Here is an 8,214-nt window from a genome sequence, read left to right on the forward strand (position 1 = left end):
CAATGTGTAGCATCAAGGATCGGAAACCTTCTTTTGAAGAAATTCTATAGTTGCATTGATTGCTTAAGGTTTACATTTCTACAAATCTTCTCAGCACTTAAAACAAATGGACAGATAAAAAACTATCAACAATTAAGGCCAGACCGATAAGGATGAAGCAACTTAAATCACACTCTTCAATTACTATTTCGTCAGAACAACCATGTAATTTAATTCTGCACATAGAAACAATACTAAAATTGATTATTTAAAACTAAACACAACACTTTTTCTACTAATTTTTTTAATCTGGGTTACATACCACATTAATTCATGCTATTAAACATCTTACCGTACTTATTCAGATTTACATTACTATTGTTTTAGCAACGGGTGAGCACTTTCAAAAAATTTATTTATTATTATAAAATTCTGTGTTTATTAAACAATTAGTTGTTATTTTTTAGTCAGGATGTTATGCCGAACTGCTACTGGAAGAAACCAGGAAACATTAATTATCTGCACTTCTGTTTACTTAGTATTACAGAAGCTACACAAGGAAAAAATACCAAACCATGTTCACTATTTAAATACATCTTATTTACTTACCAAAGGAAATACTACTTGTAGGCAGTGAATTGATTGCTCTTAAACATTGTGATCTCATGTTTTCAAATTGGTAGATCTCAGTCCCCTATGCATACTTGGAATTCATAGATTAGACAAGAAAAAAAAGATGCCTTCTGCATTTTCAATACACTAGTAATAGTAATAAATGACCCTAAGAACCTCAGTTAAATTTCCCAAATCTTTTCAGTCAGACAAACTTTGTTTAGGTATTAGCTTTACTTTTTACCTTCTTAATAAATTACTTTATCCACCAAAGCAACTGTACTTTCTATGTATCTTTTTCACAAATTCTTCCCTACTAGTTCAAAACTGTCACAGCACTTTATCAATGAAACCTAAATACAGTAATTTTTCCTAGTGCACTATCTTCTAGTAACAGGACAAAATAACCTATAATCTCTTGGAAAATATTTGAGCTGGGTGATCCTGGCTGGATCACCACTCCTTATTCATGCAATTCCATACATCCCTCTCCATGCCACCTCCCAGCAGCTGCCCCAGTAAGCAATCACCCCCATTTCCTTCTGCAGCCTGCAGAGAAATAGGAAGCAGGGAGTGCAGCATCCCTGCTGTTACTCAGCTTCAGAGATGAAGGCTGGTTGTGGCTGCCACCAACATCAAAGGCTCTTTCACCCTACAGTACCTTCACAGCTTTGACCAAGTTTGTATTTGCTGATGTAAAGCCCAAAAGGCGAGGGATGGCTGGGACAGGAAGGATAAGTACAGACAGGAAAGGAATTGTACCCTTCCATTTCCTAAAATCAATCTGCATCCTTGCCTTTCTGGTTTTGGTAGTGGCAGGCAGAAGACGTAACTGTTATTTGGAAAGCAATCACTTCTCAACACCACCACATCTGTAGATGCAGCCTAAGCGCAAGCCTCCCCTGGGCTACTTCCAGCCCAGCTATGGGCTCATTTTATATACATATACATATATATATATGTATTTTATTTTTAGCAACAATTTGAAAACTATGGTCATGAGGCTCAGGTGAAAAGTAGAAAGAGCTGATGAATTCTTTAGGTGAAAATCTGAAGCAGGCACACAGAAAGCCATGACTAGTTTTAAGGGTAATGAACCATTCACTGATTCAAAATAGTAAGATGCATTAGTTCAGAGGAAAGCTTGCCTTATACTACAGATACAATAAACTGAAGAGAATTGTCACACTCTACTTTATTTTGGCATTTTGAGGCCAGCTACATGACACCAAGCTTTACAGAAGGAAAGCAGATTTGCATTTGCTGGTATTTATTGCTAAGCAGCAGCATCTTTCACATTAATCTAAAACCAGCTTATAAGAAACAGAAGTGTTATTTGAATATTTTCTGTAAGAAAATTAAGCAAAAATGTATCAGGGAAGTGCCTAAAGGGTACAACTGAGATCCAAACCCCAAAGTGTTGTATCTAGTACATGCACACATCAGTTTTGCTGTAACTACATGTACAAAATTAAGCCATGCAGTTCTGAAGCAAGAATGCAGTTATTGCAATACCAAGACAACATATTCCAGTACAGACATGCATATATAGAAATGGAAATAAGCTACCCTACAAAAAAAAACTCCTTCCCTGTATAGCTACATGCACACCAGGGGTTTTACCGTTAAATTCTTACTTTCGTGAAACAAACAAACAAACCACAAAATTGCCCTCCCACCCCTGAATACACTTTAACTAAGACAAAGTAATGACAGAAATACACCTAAAATATTAATATTTTCAGGCAGCTATCCCTATAGTTTATTTCAGATGCGGGAAGACTAAAGAATACAACTTATTTTCTCAGTGTTAGAAATGAGAACCTTAGAACACGGACCGTAAACTTCCCTGCTCCTCCATAATAAACACCCTATTTTTGACCTCACTACCTGGAACACTACAGCAGAGAGTTTAGTCAAACACTTAAAAGCAGTAAAAAGTCAAAATCACAACTGCCTGTGAGCTTTTTAAAATTCTATTTTATTTCTCCATTTAAAAGAGCCCCTCAAGACTATGTGTCACACTGACTGCATAACTGTACTGTAATATCTAGGGACTGTACTAAAATGAATGGAAGAAGCTGTATAGCATCATTCATCAGCAGCCGTAGGCAACACCTCAAATGACATCAAAACCCAAATCTAAGGATCTCTCTCCCATTTCTCTTTAAGCTTGCTAATAAATTCACATGCATTGTAATACTGCATCGCATCCAACAGAGCCTTAACTTCATCCATGAATGGGTGCATTATAGCAATGTGAACACACATGGTAAGTGCTTCAAGTGCTTTCCAGGTGAGAAATAGGTATAAGGATGCAATTATGGCTGTTTTGCCATGCTGGAACAAACAACTCACACAAATCCATCTGATTTATGCAACTGGTAAAAAGGCCTTGGCCTATTAGGTTTTATTATTACTCCTCATAAAGGATGACCATTAACATCAGTGACACCAGGACAGGAGGGGTGGAAATCCAAACCATACCATTCTCACCAACAGATACTTTTAAATTCTCAGGGTGGATCGCATTTTCTTTGTGGTTTGTTTTAACACATATAAGCACTTAAAATAAGACCTGCTTATTTACTCATACATCACACATAGACACATGACATATGGTAACACGCTAACAACATTATTAGGTGGAAAACACCGCATCCTTAGAACTTGTTAAACATACTAGACACTGAAGAATGACAATAATGGTAGGAGTTTTCTGGTTTTTAAAGGTGTGTCCTCTAGGCGAAGGTAAATTAATTAAAAAAAACTGACCTCCCCTTCACAAAAAAAAAAAAAAAAGCCACAGAAAGATAGCCCATAGCCCAGCACACCTCTAACGGGTGCCTGAGTTACGATGAACCCTACATGGCTCAAAGCGCATAAACGCTTAAGCAAAGAGGGTGCACAAGCAGCCCACCCCCCTGAGGACAGGAGGGACAACCAGGCCAATAAGTGCAGCGCACGGGCCGGGTCCCCCTGCCGAGCAGCCCAACGAAAAAACCGCCGCTGGGACGCACAGCCCGGTACCCCCGCCGAAGCAGGCAGGCCGAGCCGAGCCGGGCCACGCCGCTGCCGGAGGGGGATGACCCCCGGGGCGAAGGGCAGCGCTCCAGGCCTGCCGAGCCGGCACCGCCAGCAGCCCCGGGCCGGGTGAGGGGGAAAGCGGGGCGGGGTCCCCCAGGCCCCTCCCCCAGGCTCCGGGCGGCGCGGGCCGGCCCCTCCCCCACCCGGCAGCCGCGCCTGGGGGGAGCTGGGGTGACTCTCCGCTCGACCGTTATCCCACTCTTCCCCTCCCCCCCCCCGCTGCCAGCCCGGAAGCGGCTCCCGCGCCCCTCAGCGGGGCCGGCCCGGGGACCCCGGCCCGCGGTCACTCACCGCCGGCGCCCCGCTCGCCGTCGCAACGGCCCCGCCTCGGCCTCACGCGCGGGGCCCCGCCTCGCGCCCCATTCCGCCGCCCGGCTTCGCGAGGAGGGACGGCCGGGGAGCCGCGCGAGCTGCCCACCGCGCAGGCGCCGCCGCCTCGCTCCGCGGCTCGAGGCGGCCGGGGGCGGGGGGGGGGAGCGGCCTGGTAGGGCGGGAGGCGCGTGCGCCGACGGACATTACCCCCCTCCCCGAGTTGCTCTCTGCGCAAGCGCAGTACAGTGACGGTTGGGGAGACCGTTCCCGCTCGCAGGGCATGACGGGCACTGTAGTTCCCTTGGGAACGTCCCCCGGTAGCCGCAGCTGGCCGGCTTCCGCGGGCGGACTACAACTCCCAGCCACGGGCGCCGGAGCTGTTGGTCGCAGCCGCTGGTCCCTTGTTCCTTCGCCCCCCGATGCCGAAGCCCGCAGGCCTGGGGTAGGGGTGGCGGGCTCCGGTAGCCGGAGGCCGGGTGTGAGGAGAACTGGGCCCGGCTGCGGGCAGAGAGGGGTTGCCTGGGGGGACTCCGGCGTATGGCGCACCGCGTTCCCCCTGCTCCAGTGGGTCACCTCCCGGCGGGGACAAACTGGTAAAATAACTTCGCAAAGTTTCCCGAAGCTGCTGACGGGCAGCGTCCCGATTGCTCTTCTGGGCGGATTTACAAGGAAATGTAAGCGTTAAGATAAATTAAAGCGGTGAACGGCTAAGCCCGTTGGGAGATAAAATTTGCAGCGGTGGGAAGTCAGCAGACATCAAAAGCCATTAATACAAGAGCTGAGGCAGCTCTCTAGGCCTTTGCATCTGGCCTGCTTTCCCAATAACGTGTTGCTACTGACTTCTACGTTTGCAGCTCACAAAGGAGCAGACATCGACTTTGGCTTCATCTTGCATAACGAATTTGACCTTGAATCCATTACCCGTTTACCACTCTCTGGAATACAAGAAAATGGAGAAACGCTCTGGATGCGACTTCAGGCACCTGTGCCAAGAAACACATCTCTATCTCAACACCCATCCTGTTTACAGAGATGTTAAAAGGAATTTTGTGTTCTTTGTCTCTTACAATGCAAGTTTCTGTTCTGTTAAGCACCTGCATAATTTGAATCCTTCTCAGGATTCTTCATCAACAAGGGAATTTGTTTCAGTAAGAAGCAGACTGATCCATTCCCACAGCCTCAAATATAATCCCTGGGCTACTGGACACATTAATACTGTGGCAGCGTGCCACCTGCTTCATTTATTCACTTGAGATTCAATGCTGCTTAGTCCTTGTCAAAAGGTCTCTTTGTGCAACCTCCCGTGGTAATGCAAAAGGTCCCCCACAGGAATTTGTGCTATTCAGTAGAAAATACAAAGGGGGTGGCTGTAAACACTCTGATTAGTGTTGGAGCACAGAGATATTGTCTCCACAACATATTACATAACCACACAACTTCCAGTTTACCTCCTCCCCTCCAGAAAGAAACAGTTTAACAGCAAGGGCTTACTGGTTTATTTAATCTAAGATCGTAGCTCGCGTTTGGTTATTTTTTTGTTATACAAAGGCTGTGTTACTTCTGGCAAAAGAGGAGAGAGTAGTTACTTCAGTAACATCCCATAGTAATTTGAGATGATTGCCTGTGAGGATCTCCACTTGAAGTGACAGTCGCCAGAGGCTCTCAACTCTGAAGAATAAGTATTAGCAGAGGCTGTCGCCAACACAAGTTCACACACAATGGGCCCATCAGCTAATGAACCCAGAATGAATCTTCTCCCATTTTTTGAAGACAAACAAGCAATTGTGTGCAGTGCTGACTATACAAATTTACTGCCAGGAGAAACACATTTGGATGACTTCTGACTTGCAAAACTCATTGTGGCCAGAGACCTATTTACAGAGGCTGGAGCACTTTCTTTCACCCTCCATGCCCCACATTCACTCTGTAAATTCTTACTGCTGTAAGGACAAAGCCAAGCAATGTTTCTGCAGTGGCGAGCTCTCTGTTTCAAAATTCAGTCTTTCTGATGTACCTGAGCCTCATAAATGTAACAAAATAATAATGGAGGGGGAGCTTTAGAAAGTATTTTGTCAGAAGAAAAGGCGAAAAGGCAGAGCTGTATTCAATAAATGAATGATACCTTCCCATTCCCTCTCAGTTACACTACTACTGCAAGACAGCCAGTTTTGGTGTCAAGTTTGTCTTGGAGAGAAGGGAGTCTACATGGGTTGTACTATTTTGGGGTAGCTTTAGACACAGAATTCTCATTAGCAATAAGGGAATACACAATGGTCATAAAGAAGTGTGGCTTATGAAAGACACTGACCACATACAGAAACACATGCAAAACAGTGGGAGCCTGAAAGCATTATACAATGGAAAATCTAGAAGAAACTGATTGGTTGATGTCTTTGGGAAAAAACTATCAGTTATTCATAAGCACCACCACACAACAGGAGAAAAAGAGCTGGAAGAGCTGTACAACACTGAACTCTGCCTATGCACCTCCCATGAGCACTGTGGAGTCATATCATTCCCAGATCTCTGCAATAAGAAGAAGATTGAGAAATACTTAAGCAACGAAGACAATAATAAAAATTTGGTGTCTGGCAGCCTTTCATCTTAGATTTGTTTGAAAGGCATCTGCTTTGTTCCTTGTGACATCTTGTGTATCTGTTCTCTTGTGTGAGCATCACAAACTTTAACAATGCACTGCTCTGGGACATGTCATGCCAACAGTGCACAGCTAATCTTGCTACAAGCGTTTCTTTTGCAAAACCCAACAGACATCATGGTCAGCAAAATGCTTAATTACATTATCAACCCCCCTCTCCATTAGCACGAAGGAGCACAGCAGCACAACGGCAAGTGGGGTAGCCCCGATATGGTACTGAGAGAAACAAGCCCCTGATGGAGTTGTCCCATGACTGCCATTACCCCACGGGGCAGGGGTGACACCCATCACCCTGAGTTACAGGAGAAGCTCTCCAGAGCACCTGAAAAGGTGGGGTTACTGCCTACAGGAGTATGGGGCTCCTGGGACAAAGGGGAAGAGCATTTTGGGATGGCTCAAGATTTACTACAGTATTTGTAGCAGAGAGACCAAAGGCAGGGAAAGCGATGGATGAGGGTTTTTTGGGGAGGAACAAAGACGGAGAAAAAAAGGGGGTTAAGAAGCCAGATGGGGCTGGTCAGCTGCAAACAGGTGGCAGGTCAGTACTTGTCTGGCCATGCCCTGCACGTACCTCCTATCACAAGGTCTGTCCTGTCTTTTTATTAAAGTCTTCTACTGGGTGACGGGCTCTCTGTGCTGAGTGCATGGAGATGTTAAGTGCCAGTCAATGGAGAAGGGACCACAAGTCACAGGGGCCTGCAGGTCTTAGGTGCCCATGGCTGGAGAGACCAGAGCATGTATGTGTTTGGTCTGTGTGTCAGTGAGTCATCACCAGCAAACATCAAGCCAGAGCAGCCAGCCAGCAGGATAAGTGGCTTGGGAGCCAGGTATCAAATCAGCCATAATTTTGGGATGGATACTGGAGAGACCATAGATATTATTAGAGAAACAAGCAAGTGTTCTTATATTCAAGTACTATATGTGGAATCCATTAAGTGTACTAAAAGCAAGCCAGGAACCCTAGGGAATGACAGGAAAGCAATGTCCCATTATGGCCATTTTACTCACTCTCTGTGCACTCTCAGTGTTATACTGCTGAAATTAAGGAACAAGAAGCGCCTGTGGGGAGAAACAAAACAAACACCAAAAAACCCAAACCCCTAAAACAAAACACCTCAACAAAAACCTTCTCTGCTTTCAGACAAAGAATAACAAAAGGCCTTCAACCCCTTCTCAGTCAGAATCCCAAGAGACTAAGGATTTGTATTATTCTTATATGCATTCCCTTTTTTCTTCCCTTTAAGACCAGTGATTTACAATTCTGTCCCAAAGGACAGTGATAAAACTGGCTGATGCTTTACTTGGAGAAGATTCCTACCCAATAAAGTTTTTAAAGCATGTCTTAAGTATTCTAAAGCACTTAGGTGGGGGATGGTTTGCTGGTCTCTAGACCTAAGTGAAATAAGAGCCTTCAAAATAAATTATTTTTTTCTTGCAAAATAGAGTAAGAGTAAATAAACAACCTTCCAAATCGATTAGATTTGTCTGAAAGAACATTTTTAGTATTGATAAAATTATATTTTATTGATTTTCGTAAAGAAAAAATTGAAAGGCAACTACAATTTTAG

The 8,214-nt window shown here is 44.7% G+C and overlaps 1 protein-coding gene and 1 long non-coding RNA gene across 3 annotated transcripts in view; one reads left to right on the forward strand and one right to left on the reverse strand.

Moving 5' to 3' along the window:
• Window positions 1-4,175, reverse strand: part of RALBP1 (ralA binding protein 1) — a 33,898-nt gene extending 29,723 nt beyond the window's left edge. The window contains exon 1 of one of the 2 annotated variants that reach the window (XM_065053148.1): window positions 3,970-4,175. The gene's annotated coding sequence lies outside the window, so the exon portion shown is untranslated. The remainder of the gene's footprint in view (window positions 1-3,969) is intronic. The other variant, XM_065053155.1, reaches the window with a different exon arrangement.
• A 34-nt stretch (window positions 4,176-4,209) lies between these two features.
• LOC135578597 (uncharacterized) lies at window positions 4,210-7,986 on the forward strand. Its single transcript, XR_010470445.1, has 2 exons — window positions 4,210-4,664; window positions 4,845-7,986. It is a non-coding gene; the product is annotated as an uncharacterized LOC135578597 (long non-coding RNA).
• Window positions 7,987-8,214: the final 228 nt, after the last annotated feature.

This window comes from Columba livia, chromosome 2, assembly GCF_036013475.1.
Source record: "Columba livia isolate bColLiv1 breed racing homer chromosome 2, bColLiv1.pat.W.v2, whole genome shotgun sequence".
NCBI classification, from domain to species: domain Eukaryota; kingdom Metazoa; phylum Chordata; class Aves; order Columbiformes; family Columbidae; genus Columba; species Columba livia.